Raw genomic sequence first — 24,723 nt, forward strand, 5'->3', positions numbered from 1 at the left:
GATAAAAAACACCATCGCTGACTCACTCAGCAGGGAGCTGCGCTCGTGCCATGAGTGGGAGCTACGGCAGGATCTAGTGGATCACCTCTTCCGACGGTGGGGCACACCCCAGATCGACCTGTTCGCGACGGCGACGAACTCCAAGTGCCGGAGGTTCGCCAGCAGGTTTCCCCAGGCGAGGAGCATGGGCGATGCTTTCTCGTTCCCCTGGGAGGGCCTGTTCCTCTCGCCGTTCCCTCCTTTGCCACTGCTAATCCGGCTCGTCAACCAGCTCAAGAGGTCACGGTGCAGGATGATCCTCGTCGCACCTGCGTGGCCGAGGCAGATATGGTTCCCGGACCTTCTGGACTTGTCAGCGTCCCCGCCAATCAAGCTGCCGGTGGACGCGGATCTACTCTCCAGGGAAGGGGGTGCCATCCTCCACCACAACCCGAAATCGCTGAACTTGCAGGCCTGGCTCCTGCAGCGCTAGAGTTTGGAGGATACGACATACCGGCCGACTGCAGGGCGTCCTCGACTCTTAAATGCTACGGACACAAATGGAAGAGGTTCTCTGTCTGGTGCCGCGCACAGAAGATTAACCCTCTACGGATTACGGCCCCCCCAAGTACTGCCGTACCTGCTGACGCTGGCCAAAGCTGGACTGGCACACGCGTCCATCAAGATTCATCTTGCTGCGATCTCCCGATACACCAGAACCACGGGGCGGACGTCCTTGTGGTCTCATCGTCTGGTGAAAGAGTTCATGAAGGGACTGTTCAGATCGTTCCCGCCGGTGAAGGTTCCGGCCCCGGCGTGGGAGCTCAACGTGGTGCTGACCAAGCTCATGGGACCTCCGTTCGAGCCTCTGCACTCAGCTCCGTTGAAATTTCTGTCGTGGAAAACAGCGTTTCTTGTGGCAATCACCTCCGCACGACGAGTGGGAGAGATCCAGGCCCTTTCCTGCAAGGCCCCGTACTTGACTTTTCACGCAACGAGGGTAGTGCTCAGGACACACCCCTCCTTCATGCCCAAGGTACCGTCGGACTTCCATCTCAACGAACCCTTGGTGTTGCCTGTGTTCTTCCCGTCGCCTTCGTCGACTTTGCACTCGCTGGATGTCTCTAGAGCGCTAAAGTTCTACGTGGACCGCACGAAGTGTTTTCGGAAGACGCCACAACTCTTTGTGAACTTTGGACCTGTCAATCAGGGGAAGGCTCTCTCGAAGGCTTCCATTTCCAGATGGCTCTCCGGCTGTATCATGTACTGTCACCGGTTGGCAAACCGACCGCTGCCTGGCCGTCCGAGAGCCCATTCCACCAGAGCGATCGCAGCTACCACGGCGTTCCGATCTGGTGTGCCCCTGCTGGACATATGCAGGGCTGCTACGTGGAGGTCGACGCACACCTTCACGAAATTCTACTGCGTCGACCGGGATTCCAGGGAGGAGTCCAGGGTCGGCCAAGCAGTGCTGCGCAACCTGTTCGCCTGAGGTGAGCCTGGTGAGGAGGTAAGATGCTTAATGTTGAGTTTGATGTAATGCGTAATGTTGAGCCTTTGTCACCTCCCGTGGTTGTGCATGTGTGTACTGCTATGTATTCTTTATTCATGAGCATGTGAATCCATGCCAGACCCCATGCTGGAGAAGGAACAAGTTACTTACCTGTAACTGTTGTTCTCCAGCATGGGTCTGGCATGGATTCACATGCGAACCCTCCCGCCTACCCCTCTGCGGCTCTTCACTTGGTCATACTGCCACTTCACGTGCTTCCAAATCTGAAGATGGCTGCCAGAGGCGGGGCTTAGGTAGAGGGCAGTCATAGGCTGTGGTCAGTATGACACAGAGATCAGTGATTGGTTATTACTACGAAAGACAGATCAGAAACGAAACTGATACTGGTTTTTTCTTTACCGAGGATTCCCAGCCTGACGACGGGGAATATTCATGAGCATGTGAATCCATGCCAGACCCATGCTGGAGAACAACAGTTACAGGTAAGTAACTTGTTCCTTCTGCACAACGTGAGATGAAGGAGACACTGGGCATCGACAATAGGCAACTCTTTCGGTAACAATACTTTGGGTGTACCTGAAGCATGGGGAATGAGGGAGCAGACATAACAGCTCTCATTTGTTGTTTGCTTAGCCGTTGCACTCATGTCCACATACCATTTATTTGTCTGGTGGGGGTGTCGTGGGTCTTCCATTTTGTCTAATCCTAACCCATAATATTCATCATATTTCCTCCTCCCCGCCTCTCTTCTCCGTCTGTTATTCCTTTTTCTAAGGTATTTCCCGGCCTCATGGGCGATGGACAGTGTGGGCCCCCCCTTTCTCCCTCTCGCCCCCCTTTGCCCAATTATCATATAATATTTCATATCTCGCTGTCATGTCTTCATTCTCTTTCTTTATGCTATCTATCAGTGTGTTTCTGGTTACTGGAGCGGGCCGGCTGGTGGGGGTGTTATATAACCAGGATATAGCAGAGGGGTTACGATCATTCAGACTGCGGGCATTGTAATTGGACACTTTTGGTGGGGGAGTTGTGCTGTTTTGCCTTTTTTCCTTCAAATCTTCATTTTGCTTGATAGCAACTTGGATGGTGTCGTGTAATATCCCCATACCAGTTTAGTTCCATCCCATACCAAAAAATCACCTTCTTTAGTATTTACAATTGCTGTTTCATTTGTCACATTAGTCCCGTTAATCCCTCCCCCCTCGTTCATCTCGATAGAGATGAACGCTATAAACCAATACGTAACCAGGCCAAACATAATTGTAAAAAATAATGTAATGCATACAGACAATCCACACTCATACGAATATCTACATCTCTCAGCTAAAAACTCTCTATATCTAATAAATCTATCCGTTGCAGGCTGCCCGTTAGTTGCCATGGTAGTTCCTGTTTGAGATATAAAAGTGCATTAAGTGCATGCATGTAAACATTTTGTTGGCACTACCAGTGCCAAGATATCATGGAAGGGGAATAGGATTGGGTAGGGGAGGGGGGTTGGGATGTACACAGAAGGGAGCATACGACATACGTAATCTTCACATTATTATCTTACACATAAACCCATTATTATTATTATTATATATTTCTTTTTTGCAATCCTTCATCATTATAGATAACCTGTAATATAATGTTTTTCGTTAACAATTTTCTCTGGCATGTATACTTCATCCACACACATTTTTGTATTCACTCATCTTTTTCATTAGCATTGTTTGCTGTTGTCTGTGCCTCCTCGTCCACCTCTTCCTGCACGCTATTATATGCTTTTCGTACATCCATCAAATGTATCCAGTACTTGAGGCCCTTGACTTTTACAGCCATAGGGGTGCAAAATACCACTTCATATGGTCCGTGGAACCGTGGTGCATTCCACCGGCGCACAAAGCTCCGGACATAAATGAACTCTCCCGGCATCAGTTGTACCGGTGTTTCAGGTTCCATAAGGTCTCCGTTGTGTTCCCTTCTTCCGTTGTGAATGGTGGTGAGAGCTGCTTTGATATTGCGCACGCTGCCCTAGTTAGCTTTTTCAGGTATTCTGTGAACTCATCTCCCAATATCGCGGCGCTTCTGTGCGCGTCTGAGTGTTGGCGCAGTGGGGAGTGTGCTGTGTGCATTCGTCTCCCGGTCACGATTTCGTGCGGGGACAAATGGTGGTCCTTGCTTGGCTGATTCCTCAGCTCAAACATCGCAAGGGGCAGACAGTAAATCCAGTTTTTCTTTAATGAGAAACACAATTTGGACAATCTCCCTTTTAGCAGTCCGTTCATCTTTTCTACCACGCCATTACTTTGAGGATGATAAATCGAGCACAATTCATGTTTTATTCCCAATAATGTTGTCACTTCTTTGAACAGCTCGTTCACGAAGTGAGTGCCGTTGTCTTAGCGAATTACGTCACAAATTCCCCAGCACGGGAATACTTCCCTTACTAGGAACTTTGCAGCGCTTTTAGCATCAGGTCGTGCACATGGGCCTGCTTCCACCCACCTCGAGAATGGGCATACAACCACAATCATGTAGCGTGCCCCATTACACCTTTCTCCCATATCTGCGTAGTCAATATGCAACTCCCTGAAGGGTCCTACTGGTTTTGGAATTGTTCCCCTGAGTGAACGTAACGTCATTCCAGAATTGTATATCTGGCACGTTGTGCACTCCATTGTCAATCTTGATATGTGCTCTTGGAGGCAGGACACGAACCAGTCCTCTTGTATTTCTGCTGCAATGTGTTGTTTGGTGTTGTGTGCTCGAAAGTGTAATTGCTGAAACGCTATTTCTAATAGCTTTACTGGCATTACCACTTTTCCTGAGTTATTTTGTCGCCATAGTAAGTCTGTTGCTGATTGGCTGCACCCTCGTTTAACCCACATCATCTTTTCATCGCCACTTGCTCCTTCCTGTAGCTCTAGTATTTGTGATATCGGCAACACATTATATCCTTCTGGGAGCTCTTCGTTTGTCTTGTGCTGTAGCATGTACTCACCTGTTTCATGTTTTTCAAAGTATGAAGCTTCCTTGGCGGCAGCATCCGCTGCCGCGTTCCCCACAGACACAACGTCTGTGTTTGACGTATGTGCTTGGCACTTCACTATTGCTACCACTGTTGGGTCTTTTAGCGCCTCAATTAACTCCTTCAGCAATTCTGCATGTTGCACTGGAGTCCCATCTGCTCTTCGAAACCCCCTCCGCCCCCATCTTGCCAGACCTCCATGTACTGTTGTCGTCATGTAAGCTGAATCTGTGTATATTGTTACTGCACAACCTTTAGCTGCATGTAGTGCTTCTATTAAGGCAATGAGTTCCGCTGCCTGTGCTGAGAAATGGGATGGAAGGCGATACTGCACTAGTGTCTCGTACTCACCTTCTTCTAACCTCACCACTGCCAACCCCACATGTTTCTCTCCCGTGTCCATGTCAATTGATGCTGACCCATCCACAAAGTACACCTCCCCCTCGCTCAGGGCATTCTTACACACCACCGTGTCCTCCCCTGTTTCCCCTGTGTAAGTCGCACAATTGTGTTCCTGCATGTCCTCCAGTGTGCATGCTTCTGTAATGAATGTTGCCGGATTCACTGTCCTGCATCGTACCACATGGATATTGGCGCTTGACAATATTATCTCATAGGCAGTTGCTCGCTGTGTGGTCAGTGTACTTTTTGATCTCTCAAGTATTGCAAATAATGAGTGTTCCACAAACAATGTGACAGGGCATCCCATTACTATTGTGGCACTTTTCTCAATGGCGAACGCGGCGGCGGTGAGAGATTGTTCGCACGCGAAGTGTCCTTGCATCACCGCATCCAAGGTGTCACTATAGTAAGCCAGCGGTTTGTGTCCTAGAGAAGTCTTTTGTGTCAGTACAGCTGTCATGAGTGTTCCCTTACAATGTGAGAATAGGAAAAACTTGCGTTCATAATCAGGGTTGCGAGTACTGGAGCACTCGAAATCAATTCTTTTAGTGACTTGAATGAGTCACTCATCTCTTCTGACCATTGTATTTTCCTGTTCTCTTGTTGTGCCTCCTTGAGTGCTTGCAGTAATGGTCTCGTGTAGGCTGCATAATCTAATATCCATGCTCTGCAATAATTGCACATTCCCAAGAATTTCTGCATCTCCTTCACTGTTGTGGGTTCTCTTACTGATCTTATGGCTTCTACCCTGTCAGGGATTATTCTCTTTCCGTCTTTTGATATCAGCTGTCCCAAGTATAAGACCTCTTCCTGACAGTATTGTAGCTTTTCCTTGTCCACCTTGTACCCCTTGGTTGCCAGCAGTGACAGGAGTGTTACTGAGTCTTTTCTGCACGTTTCTTCATTCTGTGCGAAGACGAGCAGATCGTCTACATACTGAATGATTGTGCTTTCAACTGATAAATTACCCAGGTCTTCGTGTAATATGCGGTTGAATATACTTGGGCTCTCACAGTATCCCTGTGGTAATCTGCAATGTTCGTATTTCTTTCCCCCTCATGTGAATGCCCTCAGGTATCTGCTTTCTTCAGCCAAGGGGATGGAGAAGAATGCGTTTTTCAAATCGACCACTGTAAAATGTGATGCCGTTTTTGGGATACTGCATAATATTGAAGCAGGGTTCGGGACCAAAGGGAACTCTTTCTGTATGACGTCATTTAGGGGGCGTAAATCCTGGATCATCCTCCAGGCCCCTCCCTTTGCTTTTTTAATCGGGTAGATACAGGTGTTGCATGGTGAGTTTGAAGGCACTATTATTCCCTGAGCTAATAATGCATTTATTGTCTCTTTTATCCCTTCCTCAGCTTCTCGGGACAGTGGATATTGCTTTACTCGGGGCAGGATTGCCCCTTGTTTGAGTTTTATGACCACTGGCGTCACTCCATGCAACAACTCCACATCATGGGGGCCTGTTGTCCACAGATTGCCTGGCACCAGTCGCATGTCATCGTCGAAGAATGACGTTGGTGTTCCCACTACTGCCATCAACTGAACGGGAATTTGCCTAGCCTGAATCAAAATGTCACAGGGCATTGCTATTTCCATTATTATTTCACCATCGTTGTCTGAATCAGAGAAAAGATCCTCATCAGATAAGTTTCGTAGGGCAATGTTAGCATTGATGCACAGGACTGTGCGCCATTCACACCCGTCTATGTCCATCCCAATTACAGCAATCCTTTTCGCTGACACCTGTACAGCATGTAAGTCTAAGGATACCACTGACCCTGGTGTTATGTCTGGGTGTACTATTGGGCGGAAGATGAATTCTGCCGGTATTCTCCACTACAGCTTTTTTAGCTCAGGGACTACTTGGGCCAGTGTTTTCAAACCCTCGATGAACATTCTTTCGTCCACTGGCAGGCCGCGTATTTCCGCAGCAGTTGTGTGAGCCTGCACTACCAGCATTACACGTAATGGACATATTCCTGGTGTCGAACACACTATTCCTCTTTCTGTGAATGATATTGTCATGTTAAGCTTGCTAAGAAGGTCCCTCCCTAGCAAGTTTATTGGCGATTGTTCGTAATACAGTAAGGGTGTTTTTACAGTTTTACCCCCCACTGTCACATCCAAAGCTTCTGTATAAGGAACTTCAATTACAGCCCCAGAGAACCCCTGCGTCTCTAACTTCCGGTTAGATAACGGAAACCGGCCCTCTCTAATGCATGATTTCTCCGCTCCCGAATCCACCATGAATATGAACTGCTTGTCTCCTATCTGCGCCCCCACCAATGGTTCCTCTGCTGCATCGTAGGTGGTAGATAGGACAGGACACGCAAGTGTTCTCTGTGGGCTGTCCTATGCGGGGTGTCTCATTTCCCCCCACTGGTTGAACACGTTCCCTGAAACTACTGATACCCCACTATAGGGGGCTGGTGCTGGGGCTCCATTTGCTGTTGTCGCGAAAGGGTTGCCTGGGGTGTAGTGCATAGTGTCATTGTTCTGTGGGTGATTCTGTGTTCTGTATTGGTGTCCCGGCCGTTGCTCAGGGTACCCCTGCCCTGGGTCCCTTTGTTGTTGTCCCATTGGGAGACCATATGGGCTCCCCGGATGAGGATGGCCATAGTGTTCTACCTCTGGAAACCTGTTGTTTGGTCTACTCCTGCACTCTCTGGAAAAGTGCCCCCACTTCCCGCAGTTCCAACAACTTCCTTGTGCACCCCTGGGACCCTGCCATCCGTTTCCTCCCATTCCCCCATACGCGTGTCCACCCCCTCTTCGACCCCTGTACTCACCTCGTCCCCCTCGAGGGGCCCACTCTTGCCACTGCGGACCTCCACTCTGTTCCTGCTCGTTCCACTGCCTCTGCCCTGCTCCTGTCCAATTCGTTGCCATCCTCCCTTGTATTGCTACCAGCCCCTCCTCCTCATCATCTCCCTCCCTGCTGTGTGGGAGCGCGGCTACTGCTGCGGCGACCTTCACCAGCTTTGTTTGTACTAGTTTCGCTTCGTCTGCCAATCTTCTCTGCGCCACCTCCTTTTCCCTTTCTTTTATTTGTTTGCAGTGGTGAACTATTATGCTCTGAATTTCGGGCCAACCTTTTGCTTCAATACCTGCTATTTTGTCAAGTGCTTTTTGCACCTCTTTTGGGAGCCCCCTCTTTATTATAAAGTAGAATAATGATGTTGATTGATACCAGGGCGTGCCCGTTTCGGCTCTCCACATCTCTTGGACCCGAAAAATGTAATCCATAGCATCTTCCCCGTCATTCATTGTACATTGCATTACTGACTGCAAATCTGGGGTATCTGGAAATGTTTCCCGCAAGGCATCCCACACCCTGGCACGTACTGTATTGAAAGAGGCACCATCATGACGATCACAGTCTAACGTTACTCCCGGGAAGCCAGCTTTTACCCATACTCTGTCAGCTTGATCCCCAACTGCTGATACTAGCAAACTCTTCACGTCGCCTATTGCTAGAGGTACCCCGGCTGTGTGTTTCTCAAAGGCATATATCCACTTGCTTGCCCCTCCTGATAGCGGGGGCAATAATTTTAACAAATTGGCCTTATCCATCTGAACCCAGGGTATGTAATTCGGCCTCCCTCCTCCTCTATGTATTAATGGGAGTTGTAACCTCCCCTTTGCCGTTGTATCTGCACTCACCTTTACTCCTGATTTTCCTAATGGCGCCATTTTTCCCAACCTGTTCCTTAGTCGCCCTGTCCACTCCTCGTCCATCGTTCTCATTGAGCATGCGCCATCCAACTCCTCGCTTCCCCCACCCATTGCCACACTTAGCCTATCACCTTCTTCTAAGTCCCCTATATCACACAATAGCTCCTCTCTGCCTCCTGTCGTCCTTACCTCATCACCACTACACCCCTCTCTTCCCCCTAGTTCAATTATCCGTGTTGGTTCTTCTTCTATCCTAAACAGTATCTCTCCTTTTTTCCATCCTTCTCCAAATATCCTATTCTCACTCTGCGCTCCTGATGCAGGCTCTGATCTAGCGGCATTGATTGCAGTCCGCTCACATATACTTTTTATTCTCGAGAGCTCGTCTTTGGCTATAGAGAGTCTGGATTCTAGATCTCCTGTCAATTTCTCAATATCTACCCTTGGTGTACTTACCTGCTCTCGTTCCCTATGACTCTCATATGGTGGGGGTACAGTTGGCCCTTGAGTGGTAGTGGTTGTCGTTGGGGGTACATAAGTTGGGTCACTATATCCCTCTGCGGGCACTGGCTTATTTAGTATTGGGTACAGCCTAGTTACCTCTATCGGTGGCTTCCCTTCTGGAAATACCTTGTCATCTTTTGGTATCAGTAATGGGTTGTCAGTAGTAGATGGTAGGTCAGTATCTAATTCCCTTTTCGTAGGTGGGGGTAGTTCTTCAAACAGTCTCCATAAGTCTAATATTTCTCTCCTATTGTGTAGCTGCTTCCCCTTATATTTCAAACAAATGCATGTGGCTACCATATCTAAGACGCCCTTGTCAAATGATCCCCCTTCGGGCCATATCTGAGGTAATCCTTCCCCCTTCAACTCTGTGATCCACTGGTCATGATATTTCTTAATCCATTCTGCGTACCCAGGTAGGCTCTTGCAAATATGTGATAAGGGTGTTTCTGCCCCCATACTTTGTACTTACTGGATACTAGTGTACCTCTCGATGTATGTCTGTCTCTTAATATGGACGTATCACCATATGAATTCACGTACTTATGTCTTACTGAGCGTGGGCGTGTTTTCCCGCCACCTGTACAGTATGAGAATGGCTGCACACAGCCTCTATTCTATACTCTTTAGGGGGCACGTACAAGAGCAAACCATCAATAACTGTGACAATTGAACCCAGCAGATCAAAGAAATGAACACTCACTTTACCACATTACACTCTTCTTTCTGATATTTCCCCTGGTCACACTTACCGTAACCATACCACAATTACGTATTTCTAACCACCTTTACACACTTATTATATCAAATATGTTCTGACATATACGATGCATGCACACTCATAAGCAGCACTCTATTCACAGCCCAGTTTGTCCTCCCTTTCCTCCCTTGCCAACTGTCCCTGTCCGTCTTGATCTGATATATATATATATATATTCGTCTCCTAATTTTGATGTAAAATTATTTTTCTACTTGCATTATATCTTTGTTTGTACTAACCCGCTTTTATTTTCCCGTAAACCCAGAGAGAAAAATAGAAATAGTAGCAGTCACTAATGTATTTTCTGTGTCTTCCTTTACCAGACACCTTTATCTCATGTTCCACTTCTTCATATATTCCCAGTACTAGTCAAGATAGCACTATGCGGCGCCGCCTTCCACCCCCTTGCGGAGCTAGGTTCCCGTCTCTTTATCTCTGTTCACCTCTTAATCCTAATGGCCATATGCAAAGAAAAAGCAAAGAAAGTTTAGGATGGTCCTTAGTAGACCCAAAGTGCCCCCTTTCAACCAGCCTCGTTCCCTGTCCTATATTTCCTCCCCTACTCCCTTTATGGTCGCTCGCACTCAATACTCACGTGCCCGTCTTGAACCGAGAGTCTCCGAAAGTGGGTCCGTCCAGGCAGTGTTGCCGTTTGCTCAACGGTCAGCCCCGGCTCCGGCGAGCGGTACTCAAAGGGGATTTTACAACCGGGATCCCGTACCCTCTCTCTGGTGAGTGCGCACTTCTGAGCGTACCGGTCGCCGTTGGCAGGCAGCCTCCCGGAGCCGGCGCACCGTACGTATCCCTTTTCGACCGGAGATTTTCGTGCCAAAGGGGACGGTAGGGATATATATGTATTAGGAGAGAAGTTAAAATCACGCTTTCGGGGTCACCACTGAAGGCAAGCGTCCCCAGATACCACGATCCTCCCCACAATGAGAAACAATAATGGACTCTCCCAGGATGGGAATAAGGCCAGGACAAAGTGCGGGTGAGCTTAAATGAGAGTTTATCAGTCAAAATAGGGCATGCAAAGAACTCTGCAAACTCCGAGAGCGCTCTGTCTGACAATAGCAAAGACAGGCGTATATATTTACAAAAAACGTCATAAGAACCTACATGCTATAGGGGGCACAAGTTCATGGGGATTGGGTGGCGACGACTAGCTATAGGTGCTGCTGCGATGTGGTTTGCCGCGGCTGAAGGTCGTCACTGGTTACCCTCGTGGGTTGGGCTGAGCCTGGCAGGTCAGCTGGGCTCATCCGGGCGGTGTTGTTGTGCCAACCGTGATCAGTGTCAGAGATGAATGTCTTTCCTGACTTTCTGCCCTAGGGCCACGCACACGACAGTCATTCAACTTTGCATTATTATCTTCCCTGGTAAATCTTCCAATAGGTTATTCTACAGGTTAACGCAACACAGGAGGAATGCACCTAGAGTGGGGCCTGTTGGCGATTCATCAATACATGGTTACCATCGTCCTGTTGACCGGATATCGGAGGTCGTGGGGTTGGGTCTCGGGGCATGGGACAGGCGATCCGTGTTATCATGTCTTGTTAGAAGTCATTATGGATGTGTTCCTGTAATGTTGCCATAATATTGGGTGTCCTATTTTTACAGGGGCCATTAACCTAAGGTGAGCCGGTGGGTCGTGGAGCCTAAGAAAGGGCGCCTTTGGATCTGTGTTTTAAGGCCGGGGTTTACTGCTGGGTTGTAAATAATTCAGGTGGCAGGCCGTGGCCTTGGGTGCTGCGGGGGGAATGTGAATGCTTGAAGCGGCTCCCGCCGAATTGGGGGAGGTGGAGCAGGGCAGCACAGGCCTCTGCTTTTTCGTCTGGCCGGCTTCACTGGGAGGAAGGGGGAATGGCCTTGCGTGTGCTCACAAAGGTATTTTCCTCGTGTGTTGCAGACTTTAGGTGGAAGAGACATAAACATTCACATAATGTACAATACTCATTGAGTCTTTCCAAAGCTCACGTTTTTGACATTGCTGGTGCCATCCATATGGCCAATTTGAGCATATTACTTGTACACTACGTTTTTAACAACTACAACATTTTGTTATATGCTTATACATACACGGTAAGTGAGGTAGTAGTAAGGTTGGTGGAGCACGCAGGAACAACCCGCCACTGAGACTGGCGGCAGTGGCACATAGTGGGCTTGGACACACATATGGTGCATTTTCGTGCATCCCTTACATGAGCCCTCAATATGGTTGCATTTGTCTTCCTTTGCACTCTAGCAGCATTAGTTCAGTTTTGGCGCGGGACCGTGGGGTGCAGTCTTCTCGATGACACACATAACATAAAAAACCACCGGGACGCATTTACCATTTGCGCATAACTACAGGGATGTGGGTGCTTCATCCCTAATGTCATATGAGCACCCATTCTGCCATTTTCATATATTGTACAGGTTTTTTAGTCAGAAAGGTTGTGGAGAGAACGCTTTCATCACAGGTGGTTTGCTCATTAGTATTTGGGTACTTTGCTTTTGTCAGGGGACCATTGTACAGTTCTTTTCCACTCAGGCCCTGCTGGCCGGGTCATGCTGGAAACAGTGATACACTGCAGAAGGTGAAATGTTACAGTGTTGGTATCTAACACTAGCTCATGTCCGTGGGAACGGGCTCTTAGCGGATCTGCCAGGGAGCTGCGGCCACAGGGATAAGTGACACTCTCCATGGGTGTGGGCCGCGCTGCGGTGCACAGGGCTCAAGCCAGGTTTGGTCAATGTCTTCAGCCAGTGCCCCACCCACCACCTGGGCCCTGGTGGCAGGGAGGACAATTGATGAACCATGAACCTCATCGGGGGAGAAGAGGCAGGGGAGGGGGGTCTCCTGGACCAGTCCTCCCATACATTTGTTGGCTTTTCCAATGCTTATTTAATTTCCTGTAGACCATGCAGGTGGTAGCATTTGCAGAACTCGTGTGTTGGTGCAAGAGGATCGCAGCTAGAGAGGTAAATTATAATAGTAAAAGATTGCAGAGTAGTCTGGAGGGAAGAAAGAATAACCTGTAGAAAAAGGCCAGCATGAAGCAGTTTGCTCATATAATCTGTGGGAACACAGAATGATGGACTTCTGTTTTCACTGCTACCGTCAGTGCCACCTTGTGTGCCGGTCTGTCTTGTGTCTCCGCTACCCCAGAGGTGTGTGAGTGCAAGCTGGATGGAATGCCCGATGCAATGGTGATGTGGAGAATGGTGATGTGTGAGCACCTTGGATGTTCTATCCATGTCAGTTGGAGCTGAGAGCCTGTGAGAGTGGGAGCCGGTGGTTGTTTCCCTTATGCTTAACTTGTATCTTACCTGCTTGTTATCACCTTGTCAACTGTCTCAGCCTTGTCACGCCTACATTTGGCAGGCAGTTGGATCTGGGACATGAGTGGTCACCAATCGGATTCATTGAGCAACGTATGCAGAGAGCAGAGGAGTGTTACCTTTCATTCCGTGTGGTGCAGTCAGCAGCGACCGTGCTGTTTTGGCGCAGGAGACCAGAGCCGAGGTTTCCACAGGGCCCTGCGTGTCGGAGGATGTGTCAACAGACGCCATTTGTCAGGAGTCTGAGCTGGTGGAACAGGTGGTGAGGGAGCTGCATTCCTGCTCTCAGGCGGACCATTGTGGGGCCGGAAGCTCAGCAATGCCCTGTGTTTCTCCGCAAAGTGATGACGTCACCCAGGGTAGGTGGTGAGATGGTGATGGGGCCGGCGAACATTTCAAATCTTATGGAGCTAGGAATCTGCATTTATAGAAGCTGTTGTTCTCCGACAGCGTTTTCGCATAGCTTAGCTAAAAGAACCATGGAACGTACTGCCAATGTTCTGACACTGGAGAGACTTCGTTTTTTTTTTCACCTGCATATTGTGTTGATCAGGTGCCTCTGGTGGAACAGCTGTTTGGATCTTGTGGTACTTTAGTGCCTTGATGAGGGTGCGGCAGAGTTTATCCCGGTAGTTAAAGCAGAAGAGAGGAACATTGTAATGCTGCCGTATTAGTGCTGGAGGCGATTTGAGGGTTCAGGTGCTGCGGCACTCTAGCCTGGATGTGAGGTACTGTGGCACTTGTTCTGGCGAAGCGCTATGTGGGCATATTCAAAGCGCAATTTGAATTTGGTGACTGATGTTCTTCGAGTGAGTCTGTACTGCGTGGGGGTGGCAATCCCCTTAAATGAGTTTCTCCTGGTCATGGGAAGCCTGTTTACATTGTAATGCTGCGTGGTGTGATCTGTTTGACTCAGTTGGGTATAGCACGGCATGCCAGCAGTGGAATGGCTTTTGGTTTGGGATTATTGTTATGGTAGTTGTACTAAGTACGTAATGCACGCTGTATAGAATTCATATGCAACATGGTTCTGGAATGTAGCCATTCCAGAACCATCCTGATGTGAGTGGGTTGCCCGGTGGAGTCAGACTCTGGGGGCTCATGAAATAAACCTATTTAATATCATTATACAGCTCCATGGTCATTTCATAACATTTTGACCGGCTTATATGCACCTTTCTTGCCAAATCGTAAAGAGCACTCCTTTCTCATTCTTCTATTTCTCCTCCTGGTTTTCTCCTCCCTCCAGTTCTCCTCTGCTCCTCTTAATTTCTACTTCTACCAATTTTGGCATTTTATTTGTCTTACTCTTTAAGTGCTCTACCCATCATCTTTTTCTCTTCTTCCTCGCTTGTTATTTCTAATCTTCTTTATCTTCTACCTTCTAGGTGTTCAATATTATCTCCTTCCACTTTGGGTGTTTTTTCATCACCTCCTCACATCTCTCGCAGAATGCACACCCTTGCAGTTTGTTAAGGTTCTCAGCAGCAATGGTTTGTCCAATTAGATGCCTCTCGAGCAGACACATAGGAATCAAGACAGTGGCATTCTGACGCTTCTTTTTACAAACATTAACAAGTAGCTCTTGACCATCAAGGTTGCATTTCAGGAATGGAGACTATCTTCTAGGAGCTTTGCATCCTCTGACCATCTTTTCCGATTACAAGGAAGCTCTTTGTGCTTGTAGAACAACTCCACATTCTACCACAGCTGTAGGACCATTTACCATGCTGTGTGGCAGATTGGCATCTAACCGATTGAGACCTGCGTGGATGTTCATAGATGCAAGTAAAGTACAGTTGGACATTGAACAAGTTATAAGAAGAGTAAGAGAGAAACTGGCAAAATACAAAGAATACTATGATCGCAGGAATGGAGTAAAGGAGAAGATCATTAGGGAAGGAGATTGGGTTTGTATTAAAGAACCCAAGAAAACATTGAAAGGCGAATCCAGATTCAGATCACGACAAAGAGTAAGAAGCTGTTCCGGCAAATCGGTTGTGCTGGAAGATGGGAAGATGTGGTCTTGTGATGTTGTTGTGAGAGTGGAAAATGAATTCAACAGACCAAGCACTAGTAGGAGTAACGACCAGAGGCCAACAGGCCACTTGACCAATGGGACACAGGACAGGAGCAATGACAAAAGAGACGAAATTTCAAGTGGCATGTTATCCAAGAGAAACCGCAAAATGATTCAAAATTTCAACAATGACTAAATTTACTACTAGTGGTGGTTACCCAACTATCTATTCACATGTATCCTTTTGTGCATCTCAGTTATTTGTTATCTGTGATTCTTTAACTTTTATTTTGTTTTGTCCTTTTGTTTTCACCCCTGTTATGTCCTCATTATTTTGTCAATTGATTTTGCGTTTTCAATGTATGGAAGGGGGATGTTATAGTAGTTGTACTAAGTACGTAATGCATGCTGTATAGAATTCATATGCAACATGGTTCTGGAATGTAGCCATTCCAGAACCATCCTGATGTGAGTGGGTTGCCCGGCGGAGTCAGACTCTGGGGGCTCATGAAATAAACCTATTTAATATCAATATACACCTCCATGGTCATTTCATAAGAATTAGACTTTCGAACTTATGTGTTGTTGGAGCGGAGTGCAGTACCTAGTGTTAGCTGTTGAGCGAGTGAGTGTTACATGCATGACGTGGCTTCTGTTTAGCCAGCGAATGCCATTTTGATGGTAATAGCAGTGTTAAATGTCAGATTATGTGTTTTTGGTTAACATGTTTTTGCCTCCACAGGACCACCATAATTATGGACTTGAAGCTTTAGGCAGGTACTCGAAAAGAGCAGGACCTATCGCTTATCATGTCCTAATATGCTCAGTTTACCTATTCTTGTGTGGTGGGGCTATTTGTTGTGTGTCTTGTCTTGTAACACTCAGCCTGTTGCCTAGTAAACCTCTTGCTGGTGTGGTGGCGGCCAAACTCTTGTGTTTTTGTTGTGCAGTGCAGTGTCCGCCAGTGGGCTTGACCAGACTGTTGTGTGGTGCAGTGTCCACTGGAGTGCCTGATGTGGCCATGGGCTGCCCGGGGTGTTGGACACTCAGCACTTTGGGGTCGAGTGAACCTGTGCCTGTTTTGTTTTTTTGGGTGTGGTGGTGGGGTGTTGGACACCTGGAAGTTTGCTAGACGGTTCATGTGGGGGTCGGAGGGGGTCCTGTCTGTGCTTTTGGGGAGTTGGACACTCGGTACCCTTGAGGGGGTGCCCCTCTCCTCTTATTGGTGCACTGGAGTGGGTTCCTGGTGCACTGTGTTCTGGTGTATAGTTTAGGATAGCACTTTTCGTGTCATAGTTGCTGAGGGGTGTACTGTCTTTTCAGTGCACCGCAGTTGTTGGTGGTAGGATATGAGATGGTTGTGGCTTGTGACTTCATGGATTTGTGCTGAGTATGGTGTTGGGCGGGTTCCCTTGGTTAGAGTGTCTCGCTGTGGGCCCGCAGTGAGGCCATGAGTCGTGTTTGGATGGGTTGGCCTGTTCATGTGCAGGACGTTGAGGGTATGAGGTTGGTGGAAGTTTTGCTCCTTGTTCTCAGGAATGGAGTGCGAGGTTGCAGGAGTTTTTTGCTTCTTGTCTGAGTGGGATTGGAAATGCCATTGTAGATGTTAGACTTCTGGTCGCTTTCTCAGATGGTTTTCCTCGTGTGTTCTGTTCCGTACCCTCTTTCCGTTTTCTGTGTTGTGGAGGGAGATGTGTTGCGTCTTGCGTCTCCTTTGCCCCAGCGCTGTGTGAGTGCAAGCTGGATGGAATGCCTGATGGAATGCTGATGTGGAGACTGTTGATGTGTGAGTGCCCTGAATGTTCTAGGGATGTCAATTGGACCTGAGAGCTTGTGACAGTGGGGGCTGGTGGGTGTTTCCCTTGTCTTCCTTTATACTTGCCTTGACCTGCTTGTTATCACCTTCTCAACTGGAACTTAAGTAAAAGCGTTCACTTCCGAACATGGGGTCTCTGAGGTGCTCTTCATCAAGAGCACATCTTTACATATACGCTTAGTCTATGCAGTGTTATAAAGGGAGCTGAGCCTAGTGGCATCAATTCATCAAAACCATATAGATAGTGGGAATGGACTCACATAACATGTCATACCCCCTGAAGACATCACAGGGAGTGACATTACGTGACCTTCCACCTATCACACAACCTTTCCTCCAGTGCCATCGCAAGAACAACATCACACTAATCTTCTGGGTGTCATTTTCCAGTCCCCTGTAAATTGCAGAGTAGACAGAATCCATGTGCACTTCTGTATGCACAGTCTAGACACATTTGCTTTGTGTCGGGGTGACATGGCGGATGGAATTTCCATGGATTCCAAAGGAGTACACCTGATTTAAGTTTGTGTTAAACGCACATGGCTGGCATAGGAACCCAATGCAGCACATTTTCCAAGTGCCTGCAGCATAAACGGAGGGACTAAGGGCAGGTGCAATGTAATGGTGTTACGCCTGTCTCAACGCCTCCATTCACGCTACGGGGGATTTTCATTGCTTTTGAATGCGGAGGGAAGGAGCGAAATGGGAGTTACGTTTCTGCCTCCCGTTTGCCATTTGACATTTTCATGCTGGCATAAAACCAATGACTTCCTTATGGAAACTGCCTGCTTTTTGCACCAGTCCGGCAAGAACAATGGAGGGCGGGAAGTGTATTTGTTCACACCTGCCTTTAATAAAAGTATCAGATGAATGCCATAGACTGCCAGAAAGTACGGAGGTGCTGGCGCCCACTGGTCGAATGGACGAAACCAACACCCTCATTCTCAAGGGGCACGTACACAGTAAACCAGAGAAAACGGCCTTGCCCCTTTTATGTTCAAGGCCGCTCATATTCCCACACCTGTAGAATGTGTATAGACAGATTCTTCAGGCGTACACGGTACTCCTGCATAGGTGCTGTCGCTACGGGTGGTTCTATATGATTTGGCCGAAATTATTTTATCGTAGTAGATTTTATCGATTTATTTTTTTACCTGATTGATTTTGCCACACATATATGCAAGGGATACCCCTGCACCCTCGCCCTTAACACCCCTACATTAATTATTACCCTAAGCCCACCCCCACATAGATTTGGGACAAAATCTGATGAAAAAATGTGATGTATTCTACTTCGATGGAATCTGCTGCGGCCAAAACTCCTGTTACCCTCCGGATACACTGACATAGAACATTCCTAGGGAAAATCCATCCGCCACCCAGCACAGAAGAGAGACATGGAAAATATGATGTCTTCCATTTCATCGCCAGGGAAACATCAACACCATGCTCAAAAATGAATCCACCCAAAAGGAGGTGCAACCCCCCCACGAGTGCACTTTAAAGTGTCAGATCCCCTCCAATAAATGGAGGTGCCATGGATGTGCAGCAGCCCCCTTCATTGCGCCCAATAGTTGTAGCGGCAGCATTACATGAGGCACAGGAGGAGGAGAAGGATCAGGCATAGCAGAGGCAGGCTCAGCAGGAGAGCATGGCGCCAAGGCGGCACTGGACCATCAGAGGCTGACCACCTACAGGCTTGATATGGCAACCATCCAGGCAATCATAGGGGGCCTAGAGACGAATACCACTGTGCATACCAACAGCCCTCCCCTGCTGAGGTTCTTGAAAGTGCTAAATGTAATTGTCACTAGCTCCTTCCAGGGCGCCGCTGTCCTGGCCCAAGGCATTTTACAGCCCGCATCATCCATTATGCACCATCCTGACCTGAGTCCTGGATTCCATGCTGTGCCAACGGACCACAGATGCATGACCCCTCCACGAACAGTGTAAAATACAAGTTATACATGCAAAATTATGTTTTTTTCCCAATGCCATTGGTAGGATGGACCGGAGGCCCTTAAACCACCAAAGATGAGGAAGCAGTTCTCAAAACTTAAAGATGCATTGTGGCATCAACATCCAGATGGTGTGCAATGCAAACTCCTGATTCTACCATGTCAGTGCATTATTGTATGGCTCCATGATTCTGAGGAACACCTTAGTTCTGGGTAAGACGAAGACCAGGCACAATGGCATACAGATGGCTATCCACTGTACTCATGCATGCACACGTTCATACATCGAGGCCTCACAAAACCCCTCCAAACATTGCGTGGACAACTGACACTAAAGCATACCTCAACACCTCCAAGGTCTTTGAAAAGCAATTTACTTTATGTATAAGCGTCTTACAAATGCACAATAAATAAATAAATAAATAAATACATGTGCATGTATATAGAAAAGTTGATGATGTCCTATGTGCTGCACGAAAAGTTGATGTTGTCCTAGGTGCTGCACTTCCGTAGGAGGCTGTCAATTTCCAGTGACCCACAATAAGGATAAAAGCCTAGCATGGGAGCATGGAGGATAAATGTGATTGGTCACATGGAACCAAAATAACATGTACTCTTTTTCTTTTACAGGAAACCCTAGATACCAACAGCAACATTGGCTGATGACCTACTGCACAAACGTGTCACTGCCCACAGCAGTGATAGAATTCTGCACACATCAAGACTCACAATACCATCAAGCAGGCCTTGGGGTACTGAAAAATAGGCTTTTCTTCTGACATAAGATTGTGGGGTGCGGGCGGGGTGCTTCAGTAGAAACTGAGCAGGGTTTGGGGTAGTCTACTGTTCATATGCATGCTGCACAGCATTGTAATATGGCATGTTGATGGAGATATAGACAGTAACACGGTTAGTGACATGGGGCAGAACGTGGGCCCTAAAATAGCAATATTAGGCAGAACTCAGTCCTGAGACTGACAGTGGGGCAGAATTGTGTGGCAGTGAGTAATTTAGGCACTGAGAGTGACATTGGCCCTCATTCCGAGATTGGAGGTAGCCATGGCGCTATTTGCACCATGGCGGCCTCCAATACCGGGTCCGGCACCGGTCAGGTTGAATGGAGACTTACCGGGACATTCCGACCTGTGCGTACCCGGTAAGTCCCCATTCAACCAACCATTCCCCATTCCCATTTGAGCCCCCATAGGGCTCAATGGGAATGGGGAAGGCGCTAATAATGGGCCCGCGAATAGCAGGCCCGTTATTAGCGCCCTGGTCCCTTAGCGGGACCTGTAAAGGACGTGTGGTCAGACCACACGTCCTTTATGGTTCCCGCTAAGGGACCTCGGAATTGGGTGGTAAGGGATTACCGGCACCGGTCTCCTTACTGGTGCCCGGTATCCCTTACCGCCCAACTCATAATGACACCCATTGTCTGAAAAGCGGTTACAGTAAGAGCCACATGGGGTAGAACTGGAGCAGTAAAACTGTATGGTTCAGAACTTGGGCCAGGAGAGCGAAATTGGACAGGACTGGGGCTACAAGCTGCATGAACATCTGCTTTACAGTGGCAATGCTTGCATGTATTGTTGAGCCATGCTCATGATTTTCTTTGGGCACAACCAGTCTAAAAGGATGGCAGCACGGACACATTGTTAAACAGGCCTCATGATTTCCTTAGAGCCAATGGTCGAAGTGAGCCGGAGCGGTCGGGAGCGGTGCTCCTATACTTTTTTAAATCATCTTGTCCAGCTCCTATACTTTATTTTAAAAAGAAACTGTTCCGGGCATGGTTTTGTTTTAAAATAAAAGTGTAGGAAGAAGTTGAAACCTTCACTTTCAGTGCACTGTTCTCTTAAACAGCAGGTGCAAGTGGTTGGGGGTGTATTGTGTGTGGGAAGGGTTGTGGCAATGGGGTTTGTGGGGAGCAGGGGCAGGCCAGCAGGGAACATAGTTCCACTACTTCTTTTCCTACACTTCGACCACTGCTTAGAGCACATGCAGCATGAAATCGTGTTTTACAGTAGCAATGATGGCATATGAGACGGGGCCTTATGACTTTGGGTGCAGAAAGGCTGAAAATATGTGTTTGAAAATACTCTGGTACAATGTTGGTGACCTGGCATCTATTGGAGTATTTCATGGGTTCACCTAAAGAATCCATTATACATTCATTGGTTTTTTGTCCATATTTTCTGAAGTTTGTGTTGTAAAATGCAGCATTGTGTACCATTATATGCTGAACGATACACTGACTGCTATGCTGTGTTGGGCACATCCGACAGCCAGTCAGGCATGGGCCAGCAGATTTGATCCCAGAGTCATCTAGTTAGGATGCCTGCTCCTGGCCAGTTGTTTCCTTTTCCTCACATCTTCACGCGCTTCCATGCCTCACAACCTCCTCCAAAACGCCCGAAGTAGGATGTTCGCTATCTTTATGCTGTCCTGCATTTCCAACAATACCAGGTCCATCTTGGCTCACAAAGTCCTCACTATATGCCCTTCCTGTTCTTGGAACACGTGCTCCTCGACAGCGCCATAGCTTCAGTCCTGACCTGGAGTACAGACAAAGATTCTTTTAGCTGTTGCCTTATAGGATGGAATTGTACGTCGAGGGAACACTCGGGGCCTGGTGCGGCCCAGGTTTCATCCGTGTTCCTGGCATAGACTATGGCCGTTTATACTTTCAGCCGCAATCCAAGGCTGGTATCTGTCGATGGTAAGTGCCAGCAGCCCCTGTTAAGCTTTACACACTGTAGCACCCGCTGGGCCTAATCTGGCAATAATTGTGATCTGAGGCATTGAGGGGGCCGAGGGTTTGTGGGTACTTCAGGCTTGGGGGTAATAGTTTGGGGTGCTAGCTTTTCTTCTTCCAGCTTTCTAGACTCAGGGCCATTTGCCCTGTCATTCTGGTTCTTCGGCTCTTCCTCGGGCCTGCTCCCTGATACAGGAATCCGGGCATGTGTTCTGCGCATGCGCCATGTCACTGCAGGACTGTGATGATTCTTCAGGGCCGTGTTTTTCCAACGCAGTGCAGACATTTCGGAGAAAACACACTCTCCTTGGCTGCCGGCGTAGTGAAGGGACGAAGTTTTGCGGGATTCACCTCAATCTGGACAAATGAGGGTTCTACTAACAAAATAATATAAATCACTTTGCTTGATTGAAGAGGCCTTTCGCGGGCAATATTTTTTGTCGACGAGAGGAACCTGAAGCGTGATAACATTATAATGTGCCCCTTAGTATGATGCCACCTACAGTCGGTGGGCTTTAGCCTTTTATGGGCCTGAATTCCTAGGAGAGGGCTCCCGAGCTAATGAAATGTGCCTGTGGCCTGTGTGGTGTCACGTGCCCAGTTAGTTCCGGGTCACGTGACACGCCGGAAATAAAGGTATCACCGGAACTGGCGTTAGAACGCCAGTCTGGGTTTATGCATCCAACCCAGTGGTCGTGTCCTTTCTGTGCCCGCGACCCTGCTGCGCTGCGCGCTGCTCGTGGCCCATCAAGGCCCCATCCTAACGGTCGGGCTGCCGGTGGTGCAGCCGCCCAACATCACACTGGCGACGAGGCCGTAGGAAGTACCTGCGCGACCCAACCCGCACCTGCCAGCCCTGCACCGGCTGCGGCTACGGAGCGTAACTGCTCCGTGGAAAATCAGGTCAGACCAGCCGACGACGCATCCGCGTGCCGCACGCGGATTTTCAACCTTATCAACCCTCACCAGAGCAGAACGCTCCACGAGGCCGCACCATCAACGCGAGCCGCGTCTCATACGCGCTCCACCAGCATTACAGTGACTACGCAAGCCGCGTGTCATACGCGTGTCTTCCATCACCCGCGTACCAGCTGCAGCAACGGCGGGAAGCCTGCCCAACGTTCCAATTCACCGCGCGTTTACACGCATATCATTAAAGCTCCTATAATCCATCCCCAAACATTACTACAGCATGGAGGAAGGAAGATGCATGTCCTACGCTCACTGAACACTATCATTGGAAAAGGGGAAGTAACTTTGGCTGCATCTGAGAGGTTTTGGGAAAACTTTCACATCGCACATCATGCAAGAATGACCAGTGCCAACGCAAGAAGCAAACAGCACCGGTGAGTGGGCCCCAACAACCACCCTCACTAACGTGCCCGTCCACTTGCAACACTCCCCTACAACATGTCCAGTTCGGAATCCAGCCCCGCGAGGGCCAGCACAAGTTTTTCTGCGAGGAAAAGCCTCACCACGGACCACCCAGACCCAGCGCTGACCGCGCTAATGCCGCCATTTGACCCTTTCACCACGGGAGCAGCCATCAGATGGGAAATCTGGCTACAACAGTTCGAAATGCACCTCGATGCCAGAGACATCACTATAACAAAGAAGAAGCGAACCTTTCTTCTGCTCAACATTGGGGCTGCCACCCTACGCCTATTCAACGCCACCCCAGACCGTGGAGACGACAACAACTACGACGCAGCCAAAGCCGTACTCACGAATATGTTTAGGCAAGATCTTAACCCTGACTATGAACGCTTTCACTTCTGCATGGCCAGGCAGCGTGAGAAAGAAACTGGAGACAAATTTCATGCTCGCCTTCGCGAGATGGCAGTCGGCTGTGAGTTCCCCGACGAGGAGTTCGCAATACGCCTCCAAATAATCAATGGCATATCCTCGGAAAAGCTGAGAAGGGCTATACTCTCGGAGAGGAACATGCGCCTGTCCCGCATTCTGGAAATGGCGCGCCTCCGTGAGCAGACAGATGTTCAAGTCGCGGTGATCGAGGCAGCAATCCAAAGACTGCCGCTTGACAACCCCAAGCCAACAGAGGACATCGCGTCCATATCCAAACACCAGAACACTCGCACGAAATGTAGCCAGAAAACACATATGCCGCAAGAAGGAAACAAAGCCTGCAAATGGTGTGGTGGCCCATGGCACAAAGGAGAATCCTGCCCGGCATGGGGGTCCACGTGCAGAAAATGCAACCGTCTCAATCATTATGCTGCAGTCTGCCTAAACCCGCCAAACCGAAATGACAAGGAGACTCCCTCCCGACCGGCACAAGAGCGCCGGAAGAAGTTTGCACCAAGAGAGTCTTCATACCAACATAACCGGAAAGGAAAATCCAGAGCCGTTGACCATTCGCAAAGATCCCCGGACACGAGCGATAGCGACGACAGCGACAACAGTGCGTCCTCTGAGAGAAAAGAGAGACGGAAGAAAAGGAACAACAGGATACACCGAATATACCTCATATCCGCTGTCGAACCACTCCGATCACGACAAATGAAGAGGCCGTCGTGCACAGTCCTTTCCAACGGAGAGCCACTGAAAGTAGTCATTGACACTGGGGCAACAGTGAAAGTAATGCCAGCAACAGCATTCAGCAAACTTCACCCGAAGCCCACACTCCACAAGAAGAAGGTCTGACTGTATGCATAGGGGTGCAAGAAACCCCTACCCGTGAAAGGATCCTTCAAATCTGATTTCACTCACAAAAACACTAACTGCCGAGCGTGCATCTATGTCGTAGATGCCGGCTGCGAGACACTACTCAGCTGCCGGACAGCAGAAAAACTAAAGCTGATCCATTTCGCATTCGACCTTCAACACAACGAACTTGATGACTTATTACAACAACACAAGAAGCTATTCCAAGGCATAGGGTGCCTAAAAGATCGAACCATCAAGCTGCATATAGACCCCACCATAGAGCCGAAGGCCTTACGACACCGACGGATACCATTTCACCTGAGAG

This window comes from Ambystoma mexicanum, chromosome 6q (genome assembly GCF_040938575.1).
Source record: "Ambystoma mexicanum isolate Mex_15411 chromosome 6q, UKY_AmexF1_1, whole genome shotgun sequence".
NCBI lineage: Eukaryota > Metazoa > Chordata > Amphibia > Caudata > Ambystomatidae > Ambystoma > Ambystoma mexicanum.